We start from the raw sequence: 14,526 nt of genomic DNA on the forward strand, positions 1-14,526 counted from the left end.
GTCCCCAGGATCCTGCGATGTCTCCCCGCTGTGTGTGCGAACCGTGTCTCCGCTCGATTCATCACAGTGCCGGGCCCCGTTCCCTGCAAGCGTTGCGACGCACGGGGGCGGAGCCTGGCGCCAAATTCAAAAAGTGAAAAACACATAATACAGATCTTACAGATTACATTACTGTATCAAATAATTTCACCTCCTTTTTGTCCCTAGTGCTTTGTCCAGTGTCCTGCATGCAGTTTTATATTATAAATGCTGTTCTTTCTGCCTGGAAACTGGAGATTGTCCATAGCAACCAAAAACTGTCCCTTTACATCAAAAGTGGTTTTAGACCAGCTAGAAAACAGCGATAATAAATTAGAATCACTTGCAGAATTGAGCGATAGTGATTTGTGGGGAAATTCGTCATCAAACACTGAAAGTAATGACAGCGACAATTCTGCAACTGAGCAAATTTCAGTGTTTTTGATTTTATTACATTATTGAATAAATGTTATTATTATAATATTATTATTTATAGTTATTTATTATATTATAATTTATGATTTTGTGTTTTAAACTTTAACACACCGGGATGTCTACTAGACTCTTGTTTGGACAGATTTAAGTGAGTTATTCCTAAGAATTACAGGCCTACAATATAAAACGCCAAATTTCCATGTGAAACATTGCACTGCTTTCAGCGTCAAAAATCAGACATACTGCCAGAGAGGTTAAGTTTGTTAGTGTATCTAAATCTGTAGAAGCAGCTTCACATGGCCCCGCTGTGCTTTGGGCAAAGTGCCGTTAACCCGCAGTTTTTGTGAGGGTTAGCTGTGCTTTCCCATTGACTTCTAAGCATGCAGGAGTTTAGGTACACTTTTTAAAAGTGCATCAAAACCGCAGGACATAAAGGGGTTGATTTACTAAAGGCAAATAGACTGTGCACTCTGCAAGTGCAGTTGCTCCACAGATTAGTAAATGAGGTAAAGCTTCACTTTACAAAGAATTCTCAATCACATGCAAAGGAAATTTAAAAAGAAAACAGTATTTTTGCTTGTGTGTGATTGGATGATGGAAGTCAGCAGAGCTCCTGCCCATTTAAAAGCTTTGGAGCAACTGCACTTTGAAAACTGCACAGTCTGGGGTTGATTTACTAAAGGGAAATCCACTCTGCACTACAAGTGCACTTGAAAAAGCACTTGGGAGCGCAGTCGCTGTAAATCTGTGGGGAAGCTCTGCTGATTTTATCATCCAATCATGTGCAAGCAAAAATGCTATTTTTTATTTTCCTTGCATATCCCCCTCGGATCCACAGCGACTGCACTTCCAAGTGCACTTGTAGTGCAAAGTGGATTTGCCTTTAGTAAATAAACCCCTCTGTCTGCCTTTAGTAAATTTCCCTCAAAGGTTAACAATGCTGCTGTCCAAAAGTGTCTATGTTACTCCTTCATCCAGAGTGGAAGCACACTAATACAGGAGGTGTATTACTTGCCAGATCGCCAGGTGAAAACACAGAGAAAAAGGCTAAAAACAAAGGAAAACTAATGCAGCCACCACATCTAATGATCGGTAAGCTGCAATATATTACATTTTTGGTTCTAATACCCCTTCAACTCAGTCAACAGACTTTTTTCTAAAGGGGATAAACCCCATAAACTCCCAAATTCATATCTACAGAGTGCATGCCGTTTTTGTAAAATAGAGGCCAGCAGGCATATACACATATGAATATATTCTGCAACTTTCCAGTTAGTTTCAGGAAAACTTTTTTATAGCAATCTCTAAATCAGACAGACTTTCCCAGTGCTCATCCATTAAATATAAAGCCCAAGAGTTTTTCCTCCATGGACAAACTAATTGCAAAGAGAGTGAGGCCACATGAAACTGAATCTAGGATTTTAAGACAACGGAAAATAAGACAACAGGGAGTACAGCATGTGCCCAGAGCGGTAACAGCTGACTCCATTATATGTTATATGGCGTGCCCGCTGCGGTCGTTCTATAAACTACAAGTCTTTATACTTAAGCTGCTACTGAAAGTTTCATTTAAAGTGCAATCAGAGTCTAAAAAAAAAAAGATGTTGGAATTATTTATACCGTAACAAGGTGTTCACCACATTAAGGAGTCTACTGCAAAGTTTCTTTTTATTAAACTCTAACATGGTCTAATATTGATTTTCTGCAGAAAACTTCAGCAAAAGTTTGCAATGAATAATATATGCAGGGTGAGTTAAAGGTGATTTGCTGTGTGTAAACAGTGAGTAGAAACTTAAAGAATATGTAAATCCAACATTTCATATTCCTGATATGTGCCTGTTGTACCAGAGTGTATGTAGTGACTTATATAAAAGGGAAAAAAGGTACAGTATTTATAATATTTATAATGTTATGATGTATGATGTTATATACTATATATATATATATATATATATATACATATATATATATATATATATATATATATATATATATATATATATATATATATATATATATATATATATATATATATATATATATGTGTGTGTATGTATATTACAATATAATAACATAAGAAAGTTCAGTTTAATCGCTGTATCAGTCCCATGTTATAACAGCACTTATGTCAGTCCACCCAATTCCATCTGACATAAATATGTTTACTAGACATGTGACACGATGTGATGACAGTTTGGGGGTTATTTACTAAAGGAAAATCCACTTTGCACTGCAAGTGCAATTGGAAGTACAGTCGCTGTAGATCCGAGGCGGACATGCAAGGAAAATAAAAAACAGCATTTTAGCTTGCACATGATTGGATGATAAAATCAGCAGAGCTTCCCCTCATTTCAGATCTTCCCCTTAGATTTAGAGCGACTGCACTTCCAAGTGTACTTGCAGTGCAAAGTGGATTTGCCTTTCGTAAATAACCCCCTTAGTGTATTCAGCTTCTGAAGATAGTAGGTGATTCTAAGTAGTAGTCAAAGCGTGCACCAAACACCCAAATCTTCACCACGTGAGGCACACTCCCCTAAGGGGGCACACTCACCAGAGCTCAGAATATCTCACGCCTTAAAAGTAAATCCTTGTGCTTCTTTAAAGGAAAATCATCAGCATTGCAGGCGGGTTATAGAGTGTGAATCACTTCAATCAGATGCAACCATATAAAAACAAATAATTCCAACATAGCGTAATCCTGTTTATCTCATTTATTATAAGCCAAACCCGTCCCTTATACAAAATACGTACAAGATATATAAAGTAATACAGCATGTGAAAAAACTAGAGCGTAGTCACCAGTCTGGCGTGTAGGAAAGCATCAGAGCATCAGTAAGGGTAGTAAACCGCTCTGTGTACTTCCTGAATGTCTCCAGCTGACTGTGAGCCGCATACGTAACTTCTGGTCGTCGTGGAGGTCACTACTTGACGCGTTTCGGCTTATCCGACTTCACCTGAGGATGACTGGAAGTTACGTATGCAGCTCCTCTTCCACCAGGGGCACCCAAACGCCACATCAAATAACCGTCACAGATAGGGAATCGACCCGCTCTCAATGATGCAAATAAACAGTTTCAAATAATCAAACAAACAGTAATGCTAAGATAGATATCTCTCGTAATGAAAACAACATAATGAAAAATAAAGAATAAAAATAAAAAGCAGAATAAAACATAGCAATGGTGAGTTGAGAAGGTTACATAGAAGGAGTTCTTCTATATATAATGGTGCCCATATTTTCAGGTTGCAGATTTTTAAAGAGATGGTGGCAGGTCCAAATACTTCCTAGATGGTAAATTACTTATAGGAAAGGTTTAAAGGATAATGCTGTGTTCATTCCTGGTGGGCTAGTTGCTTTTTGATTAGAGATCCACTTGGCTTCTTGTTGTAGGATCTGATTGGTTGTGCTTACCTCAGTGACAGAAAAACATATCCGTCAAAATCCCATCACCCGATGAGAGAGTGATGCTCTCTCTTATCCTTTTATTATTGATTTAACAGGGATGTGGATATGACATTCTGTCCCTAGATTTTGTCCAACAAACCTTCTTATATATATTCGAATACACTAACTGTCATCACATCGTGTCATATGTCTAGTAAACATATCTATGTGAGATGGAATTTGGTGGACTGACATAAGCGCTGTTATAACATGGGACTGATACAGCGATTGAACTGAACTTTCCTATGTTATTATATTGTACTACATTGGTTTTTATAACAGCAGCTTTCATTTTATATCCGTTTGACCAAAAGTAGTGGGCACAAGGATAGTACCGGTTTTATGTACAAATATTTTCTTTTTATAACCTACAAGTAACTTGGCACAGAGTAGTGTAGGTAGGCCTTTTATATATATATATATATATATATATATATATATATATATATATATATATATATATATATATATAATCATAGGTGTATTTTAAGTGATAGAGACAGAATATCAACCAAAAATCCAGATGATTCAAATGTTATAAATTGAGTTGCAGTTCAGTGAGTAAAAAAAGTATTTGATCCCCAAGCAAAACATGACTTAGTACTTGGTAGAGAATCCCTTGTTGGCAAGCACAGAGCTAAGATGTTTCTTGTAGTTGGTGACTATAGACTGTATAGGCCTGTATGTGACGGCACGTGGCAGGGAACACACAGCTATTGAAATGAAAGCTATGTTCCCGGCGTTCTCCCTGGCGGTGGCTCTCCTCTCTCTTCCCCTTCGATTGCTGGGAGAATGGCTCCAATACAACCCGCTCGCCAGAGGTGCTCGCCCCCCCCCCCTCTCCCAGGCAGCCATAGCTCGCCAGCCCTCAAAATCCACTCGCAAAATGCGAGCAGGCGAGTGGAATTTTTGAGGGCTGATATAGTGTATATATACACACACACACACAAATGTTTTGCCTTTCATTTCTGTTTTAAACTGAATGGGTTGTTTTACAAAGTAAGGGTTCAAATATACTTTAAATTACATTTTACAGTGCACTAAGACACACTTATGTTTTATTATAGGAAAGTACTGCACTGCTCCCGATTTCAGAGCAGCATTGTCACCCTAATGAATATGGAGACTGCCACTGCTAACCTCTCCTGGTAAACATTACTTACCTAGTTGCCAATGGCTTTGGCACTTTCTGAGTAAATCTAAACCTAAAACTTTCTGAGTAAACCTAGAGCAAGCAAGCAGATAAGGAATTTTTCCTTCTCTGACTAATTTCCATGCTTCTTCCAGGTCATGGACTGAGAAAGTACTAAAGCCACAGACAGCCAAGCATTCGTAGAAAGAGATCATCAACGGCAGACCCCATATTTCTCTCAGTATAGGTTTCCTTTAATCTTTTGGTGTTAGACATATCTCTGAATATGAAACATCCTGCATGATGCTGCCTATTCTAATGGAAATAAAATGCACATTTATTACAGGCCTGGAATGGAGCGTTTCACTGGTGCGATACACAATTAGGAAAACTTGAAAGAAACACATTTCCTTTAATGTCTCAGATGAGGCGTTAGAAGTCGACCAAATTACTCTGTAAATCCAAGCGGCAGCGAGATCTGTCATTAATGAACCCAATCAAACATATTCGTGTTTATCCTTTGGCACTCCATGCAGACGAGAGCACCAAAGGCTAATTCTATTTCGGCAGCTCTGTTGGCAAGAGACACCAGGATGTGAGTGATCCAGATGTTTTCACAAAGACTGTAGAGTATTGTTTTACTGCTCTGATTTACAGACAGAGTAGAAGGAATTATAGTGATAATTATTCAAAATTATTAGGTTTACTCAAAAGTACGCTACACAGCCAAAAAGTTTATGTCAACCTTGACCCTTACACATATATTAACTTGATGGCCCTTCCCATAGTCTACATCAGCTTTTCTCAAATATTTTATCCCAGAGGAACCCTTAAAACAATTTTTAGTTTGGAGACACCTGATAAAAATAATTTCTATAGCTCATGAAACACGTGCAAAATCAGTCAGTCAAAGACCTAATAATAAATGAAATAAAGAAGGGGGAATAGCTAGAGTAGACAGCTTGAAGAATGAAACTGCTCCAAGTACCCACCTCCTCCACACTGTCCCAGGGGGAATCGGATCATGTACAAGGCTCCCTTACATGAATGGTCAGTGGCCTCCCTAGGGGCAGTGAGAGAGGTGCCCGCTTACACCTATGTTCAGTGAGTGGAAGAATATGTCTTATGTTCGTGATCAGTGAAAATAATGTACCATTTCACTGAGGGTCGGTAGGAAAGGGGCATTGTAATATTATAGTCAGAGAAAACCAGAATGCCCCTTACATTATGTCCCCATAACTGTGATGGTCATTGGGAAGAATGCCCCCCTAACAGTGATGGTAATGGGAAGAATGGCTCCCTAATAGTCATGGTCAGAGGAAAGAATGCCTCCTAACAGTGTGGAGGTTGGTGGGAAGACTGCCCCCTAATGATGGTGGTCAGTGGGAAGAATGCACCCCTAATAGTGGTTTTCAGTGGGAAGAAAGCCCCCTAACAGTGGTGGTCAGTGGGAAGAATTTCCCCTTACCAGCGATCAGTAGGAAGAATGGTTAGTGGGAAGAATGCCTCCCAACAGTGGAGGTTAGTGGGAAGAATGCCTCCCAACAGTGGAGGTTAGTGGGAAGACTGCCCCCCCAACAGTGGAGGTTAGTGGGAAGACTGCCCCCCTAATAGTGGTGGTCAGTGGGAAGAATGCCCCCATAGTGGTGGTCAGTGGGAAGAATGCCTCCATTAAAGTAATGGTCAGTGGGAAGAAAGCCTTCCTAACAGTGGTGGTTAGTAGCAAGACTACCCCCCCCAACAGTGGTGGTTAAAAGGAAGAATGCCCCGCTAACAGTGGTGATCAGTGGGAAGAATGTCTCCTCAACAGTGTTGGTTATTGGGAAGAATGCTCCCCTAACAGTGGTAGTCAATGGGAAGAATATATCCCAACATTAGTGGTCAGTTGGAAAATTTGCCTCCCTAACAGTGGTGGTTAATAGGAAGAATGTCCGCTAAATGTGGTGATCAGAGAGATGAATGCTTCCCTTCCAGAACGCTAAAAAAGATCAATAGTGTCATGCTACTGGATTTGCCATCTATGGCATTATGAGATAGGAGGTTAAAGCACCACTACTCAAGGAACCCCTGGCAACCTCTGAATGAATCCTTGGGTTTCAAGGATCCCTAGTTGAGAATGTCTCGTCTACAACTAATCAATGGCAGCTCACAAATTTCTAACCTTACACAGGCATGGACTGGCCATCGGGACTGCCGGGAGTTTCCAGGTGGACCGATGGCTCAGTGGGCCAGTCAGGTGCAGTCCTGGAGCCGCTCCTCTCTGACAGTGAGTGATCGCGATTTCACTCCTGTCAGGAGGAGCTGTTTCCATCACTTGCTGGAGAGAGCATTAGGAGTTATGCTCCCTCCAGCCTGCAGGGGGAGATGGACAGCCGGCAGACTTTCCTTCCTCTCTCCCCTTATCACTTGTTATCACATGACTGGAGAGAGGAACGAGAAGCTGCCTTCAAAACGGTGAGTACATGTGGGAGGGGGAGGAGAGGGAGGACTCTCTGATGTGAAGGGGACTTCTGATGGGGACTCTGATGTGAAGGGGACTTCTGATGGGGACTCTCTGATGTGAAGGGGACTTCTGATTGGGACTCTCTGATGTGAAGGGGACTTCTGATGGGGACTCTCTGATGTGAAGGGGACTGCTGGTGGGGACTCTGATGTGAAGGGACTTCTGATGGGGACTCTCTGATGTGAAGGGGACTGGTGGTGGGGACTCTCTGATGTGAAGGGGACTGCTGGTGGGGACTCTGATGTGAAGGGGACTGCTGGTGGGGACTCTGATGTGAAGTGGACTGCTGATGGGGACTCTGATGTGAAGGGGACTTCTGATGGGAACTCTCTGATGTGAAGGGGACTGCTGGTGGGGACTCTCTGATGTGAAGGGGACTGCTTGTGGGGACTCTCTGATGTGAAGGGGACTGCTGGTGGGGACTCTGATGTGAAGGGGACTTCTGATGGGGACTCTGATGTGAAGGGACTTCTGATGGGAACTCTGATGTTAGGGGACTTCTGATGGGGACTCTCTGATGTGAAGGGGACTGCTGGTGGGGACTCTGATGTGAAGGGACTTCTGATGGGGACTCTGATGTGAAGGGACTTCTGATGGGGACTCTGATGTGAAGGGGACTTCTGATGGGGACTCTGATGTGAAGGGGACTTCTGATGGGGACTCTCTGATGTGAAGGGGACTGTTGGTGGGGACTCTGATGTGAAGGGGACTTCTGATGGGGACTCTGATGTGAAGGGACTTCTGATGGGGACTCTGATGTGAAGGGGACTTCTGATGAGGACTCTCTGATGTGAAGGGGACTTCTGATGGGGACTCTCTGATGTGAAGGGGACTTCTGATGGGGACTCTGATGTGAAGGGGACTTCTGATGGGGACTCTCTGATGTGAAGGGGACTTCTCATGGGGACTCTCTGATGTAAGGGGGGCGCTGTTGAGGACATTCACAATTAAAGTGGGCCGGTCATGATGAAGTCCAGGGAAAAATTTTTGTCCCTGTCCAGCCTTGACCTCACAGATTCCTTTACAGTTTTAAGAGACAGCTTAGCCACAGACAATAGAATTCTACAGATGCTGGAGAAAGACTTTGGTACGCAGGCAGTAAGTAGAGGTCAAATCTTGCTTTATGCAATGACGCCCATTATAAAGCAGTTAATGGAGGTACAACCAACTACTTGATGTTACTCCTAAATTTAAACCAAGCCTTTTGTAATATTCCTGACAGTTCAAGAGCCCTTCTCAATTCCTGGTGACTGGTAGGATTTTCTCCTCGTAACTTGTCACTGTATATTCTATTAAAAGTGTTTTAAATCCCAATCTGTAAAAGGATGCAATTACAATCACTGCAAGGTTTGGCGGCTTAATTTCATCAAAAGCGTAGCAACGTTCCAATGTTCTTCCTTATAAATTCTATTTTGCAGAGCGTTAAATCAAGGACTTGATGAGATGATTGTGTCCATTTTCATTTGGCGATGGAATTAGAGAAAAGAAAAATATATATGACATGCTCAAGGTGAAAGGGATTTGACATGGTTCCCTGCTGAGACGTTACATTGTTAAAATGGACCAGTAATCTGCACACAAGAGTCATTTAAAGGTGAAAGTTGGGGAATTTTCAAGTAGTATTAAGCACGCCCAAATTTTTTTTTTTTTTTTTTAACCGATGCATTCTGTGCAACCTCTTAAACATTTTCTTGTACCCATATATCAAATAAAAGACTTACATGGTTTTCTCCAATTCACAGCAATGACTGAACTTCCTAGCAGGTCTCAGCACCCCAAGTACTTCACATGCACAATGCAGTTGGGACAGCACAGGCGCCAGTTGCGAAAAGTGGGGGGAGCAGAGGAGTGGATTGTCACTGGGGCTTTCTTTTTCTGTTGAGGTAAGGAGACTCCTATGTAGTGTCAGCTGGGAGTATGCACACAAAGATGGTTCCATGAGGCCCTGTAAGGGGACAGAGTGATCATGGAGAGAAACCAGGGAAAAGACCATTTAAAGGAAGAAACTAACTTTTTAGCACATATTTTACTACATTTTACTAATATTTTACTACATATAACTACTACACTATTTGGCTCTGGTATTTGAGCTTTGTCTATAAGGGGAACTCCATAAATCACTTTTATGATTTTTTGTTGCTTGTGATTTGTCAGCCATTAATTAATTCTGGTGTGTTGGTCGGGAGGGCGGTGATATATGGATATCCAGTGGATGTACATTACTAGGTTTTCTGTCTGTTGTACTACATTATTAATTATTCTAAAAAAAAGCAGATATGCAAAAAGGATAAGTGGTGAGGTCTGTAGTAATATGTGCTTTTTACTACAGTTTCATGATACTTTAAATAAGTACAATTTTTTAGGCATTATTGTAAAGTTATGTATTTGCTTGCAGATATTTTAAATATAGATTTCTGGATTCACATTGTAGCAGTGATCTTTATCCAAGCAACCAAGATAGCACCCTTAAAGGACAAGTACAGCCAAAGCTTGTTTGGCTTTACTTCTGGGATCACAGGGGTGCAGTTGTATTTGCACTCCTGTGACCCATTTTCATCAGATAGCAGGCTGAAACCCACTGTCGGCTGACGTCACAGAGTCGGTCCAGGCCCGGGAAAGATCGCGATCATATGGTTGGGATCCCCCCACATGCCTGGCCTGACACCCAGCTCAGCCTCTCAGCGAGCCTCTAAGAGCCTGAGCCACACTGGTCACTGCTAGCCTAGGACACACCTGTACAATGTCTGCAGTCTCTGACCATCTCCTGTACCATGTCTGCAAACTCTGACCATCATTTGTATCATGTTTGCAGTCTCTGACCTTCTCCTGTAGTACGTTTTGCGGTTTGTGACCCTCTCCTGTAGTATGTTTTGCAGTCTCTGACCCTCTCCTGTAGTACGTTTTGCAGTCTCTGACCCTCTCCTGTACTACGTTTTGCGGTTTGTGACCCTCTCCTGTAATATGTTTTGCGGTTTGTGACCCTCTCCTGTAGTATGTTTTGCAGTCTCTGACCCTCTCCTGTAGTACGTTTTGCAGCCTCTGACCCTCTCCTGTAGTATATTTTGCAGCCTCTGACCCTCTCCTGTAGTATTTCTGCAATAAAGGGGGGCTACAGGCATGGTAGGTGGTGAGGGAAGAGGGCTGCAGGTGCAGTGGGTGGTAAGGCAATTGAGGCTGCAGGCACAGGAGATAATGAGGAAAGGGGTCCCAGGTGCAGTGGGTGGTGATGGAAGGAGTGCCTAGGCACAAGTTGTGGTTAAGGCGGGGCTGTAGAGAAAATCTTAATGTAGCACCCAGGGCAAGAGGCTTCATAATCCAAAGCCCACCTAAATTCTCAGCTCCAGGTCCATGATGCTCTTAATCCAGGCTGAACAGCCAGGGTCGCAAAGGTCGCACTTGCAATTGGGCCCTGGTGTTCCGCCACTAATATATTTTTTATAATGGCACACAGTGAAATAATTAAAAAGTGTCATTATAAAAAGAAAACACTGACAAATTTTCACACAATATACACTGGGATCTGTGATCAAAGCATGTGTTGTGCTATTATTTAATGACACTGCACAAAGCCATTCAGTGTTTTTGTTTTTTTTTGGGGGGGGGGGGCAGCGCAAGTAGCTGGTCTTGCCTAGGGCGCCAAATAGTCTAACACCGGCCCTGAGGAGACCAGTCAAGCTGAGCAAGAATCTCTTCCTGAATCATCTGCTGATGTCAGCTCTCAAGATTTTCTGCTTTGGCGGAGATTACATGGCTAGATCTCGTATTAGAACATGAACATCCCATTTACTATACATATACTTCGCTATGCTTTGCAAGGCTCTATATTTGCAGTTTTTCCCATTTTGAGCCATATATTTTTCACTGGTTCATTGTTCAGGCATTGTGGTCAGCCTGTGACTCTTCCAGGGCTTATCCAATAAGTGGTAGAAATTTCTAAAGTGCAATATCCCAAACCAGTGTTTCTCAACCTTTTTCCAGTCAAGTCACAATTTAAAAATGTGCACAATCTCAAAGCACCCCAGTCTATAATTTAAATACAGTATCTCACAAAAGTGAGTACATCCCTCACATTTTTGTAAATATTTTATTATATCTTTTCATGTGACAACACTGAAGAAATGACACTTTGTTACAATGTAAAGTAGTGAGTGTACAGCTTGTATAACAGTGTAAATTTGCTGTTCCCTCAAAATAACTCAACACACAGCCATTAATGTCTAAACCGCTGGCAACAAAAGTGAGTACACCCCTAAGTGAAAATGTCCAAATTGTCGAAATAATGTTATTGTATCTTTCTTATATCTATATCTTTTTTTCAATAAAAAGATATTAAACAAGAAAATGTCCACATTGGGCCCAAAGTGACAATATTTTGTATGGCCATCATTATTTTCTAGCACTGCCTTAACCCTCTTGGGCATGGAGTTCACCAGAGCTTAACAGGTTGCCACTGGAGTCCTCTTCCACTCCTCCATGATGAAATGAGAGAGCTGATTGATGTTAGAGACCTATCGCTCCTCTACCTTCCGTTTGAGGATGCCCCACAGATGCTCAATAGAGTTTAGGTCTGGAGACATGCTTGGACAGTCCATCACCTTTACCCTCAGCTTCTTTAGGCAGTGGTCATCTTGGAGGTGTGTTTGGGGTCGTTATCATGTTGGAATACTGCCCTGCTGCCCAGTCTCCGAAGGGAGGGGATCATACTCTGCTTCAGTATGTCACAGTACATGTTGGCATTCATGGTTCCCTCAATGAACTGTAGTTCCCCAGTGCCGGCAGCACTCATGCAGCCCCAGACCATGACACTCTCACTACCATGCTCGACTGTAGGCAAGACACACTTGTCTTTGTACTCCTTACCTGGTTGCCACCACACACGCTTGACATCATCTAAACCAAATAACTTTATCTTGGTCTCATCAGACCAGAGGACATGGTTCCAGTAATCCATGTCCTTAGTCTGCTTGTCTTCAGCAAACTTGCAGTCTTTTTTGTGCATCATCTTTAGAAGAGGCTTCCTTCTGGGATGACAGCCATGCAGACCAATTTGATGCAGTGTGCGGCGTATGGTCTGAGCACTGGCAGGCTGACCCCCCCACCCCTTCAACCTCTGCAGCAATGCTGGCAGCACTCATACTTCTATTTCCCAAAGACAACCTCTGGATCTGACGCTGAGCGCGTGCACTTATCCTCTTTGGTTGACCATGGCGGGGCCTGTTCTGAGTGGAACCTGTCCTGTTAAACTGCTGTATGGTCTTGGTCACCGTGCTGCAGCTCAGTTTCAGGGTATTGGCAATCTTCGTATAGCCTAGGCCATCTTTATGTAGAGCAACAAATCTTTTTTTTCAGATCCTCCGTGAGTACTTTGCCATGAGGTGTCATGTTGAACTTCCAGTGACCAGTATGAGAGAGTAGGAGAGATAACACCAAATTTAACACACCTGAGACCTTGTAAGCACTAATGAGTCACATGACACTGGGGAGGGAAAATGGCTAATTGGGCCCAATTTGGACATTTTCACTTAGGGGTGTACTCGCTTTTCTTGCCAGTGGAGTTATTTTGAGGGGACAGCAAATTTACAGCTGTACACTCACTACTTTACATTGTAGCAAAGTGTAATTTCTTCAGTGTTGTCACATGAAAAGATATAATAAAATATTTACAAAATGTGAGGGGTGTACTCACTTTTGTGAGATACTGTAACTAAACTAACAGGTTTACTTAATGCAGCAACATCCACACTTTTGGGACACATTTGGAACACCCAATGCTAAACGTGTGTAGTGTGTGCCTTACCAAGCTGGCCGCCGCAGGACTGATATATACACACAGGCAGAGAGGGAGAACTTGCCTGTTAGCATCTGCGAAGGGGATTCCCCCCTCCTTCTCCTCTCACACACACAGGCATCTGCCCACTCTGCTTGTCCTCCTGTCTTTCTTTTGGTAGGGAGAGAGAGCCAATTGTACAACTGCAGCAGTGAAGGCGTATGGGACATGAAGTCCTATCACAAAGTAATTCCACTGATTCTTAAAGAGGCAGGACTACAAAACCCAGGCTGCACTTCAAAGAGTCAAAAGAATTGTGGGAGAGACTATAAAGTACAAGGCAGACCAGGCCCAAGCCTCTCTTCCTTCTAGGATCTGATTGATGGGCAACATCTCATCGCTGTGAGAGGGGGATTGAGTAGATCCACGCCTACCATGCAATACGTGGCCTACAGCTCCAGCTCTAGAGGGCCCAGACTTTGCCTGCTTCCTGAGGGACGCCCTGCAGCAGGCTGAAGATTGTGGAACCGGCCGGTTCACTGGGTCAGCAGATCGATCGTGCTCTCTGCTCATCTATCGCAAGGAGAATCTTTTGGTCATCCTTACCCGCTGGAAACTGCTGAACGCTGTCAGGATTGGTGAGGGGTGACTTTGCCCACAGCTTACTATTGTTGTTTATATATGCCACACTTTGAACACTGTGCACAGACAACTTGTACCTGAATCACACAGAGGAATACAATAAGACAGAATCAATTATTTTGGCTGGGAATTCTTGTTTATGAGCTCCAACTTGCCGGTGAAGATAGCGAGGCCTTGCACTTTGGACACTGCCGTTTGGTTGTTCTTAAAGGGGACACGTTACTAATATTCAAATTATTCTGACCCTCAGTATACTGTAATTAGAGATACTATATGCTGGCCAGGGATTCCTCTTTAGAAATAATAATATCCGCAACAATCATGAGCTTGCTTAAGGATTTGTTTATTACTGTTTAACACTGTACACATTGGTGTTAATTATTTGTTATTGCTAATTGCCATTTAACTGCATTAATAGAAATTGTTTCAACCAAGTCTTGGCTACTTATACAGGACTTGGCTGACTAATATAATTTTAGAAACGTAAATATATTACAGCGCTCGTAATAATAAACAATAACCTAAATAATAACGTAATACCAATTCATTAATTTGTATTGTCCATATATTAGTGAACGATGTGC

Source organism: Aquarana catesbeiana, linkage group LG06 (genome assembly GCF_042186555.1).
Source record: "Aquarana catesbeiana isolate 2022-GZ linkage group LG06, ASM4218655v1, whole genome shotgun sequence".
NCBI lineage: Eukaryota > Metazoa > Chordata > Amphibia > Anura > Ranidae > Aquarana > Aquarana catesbeiana.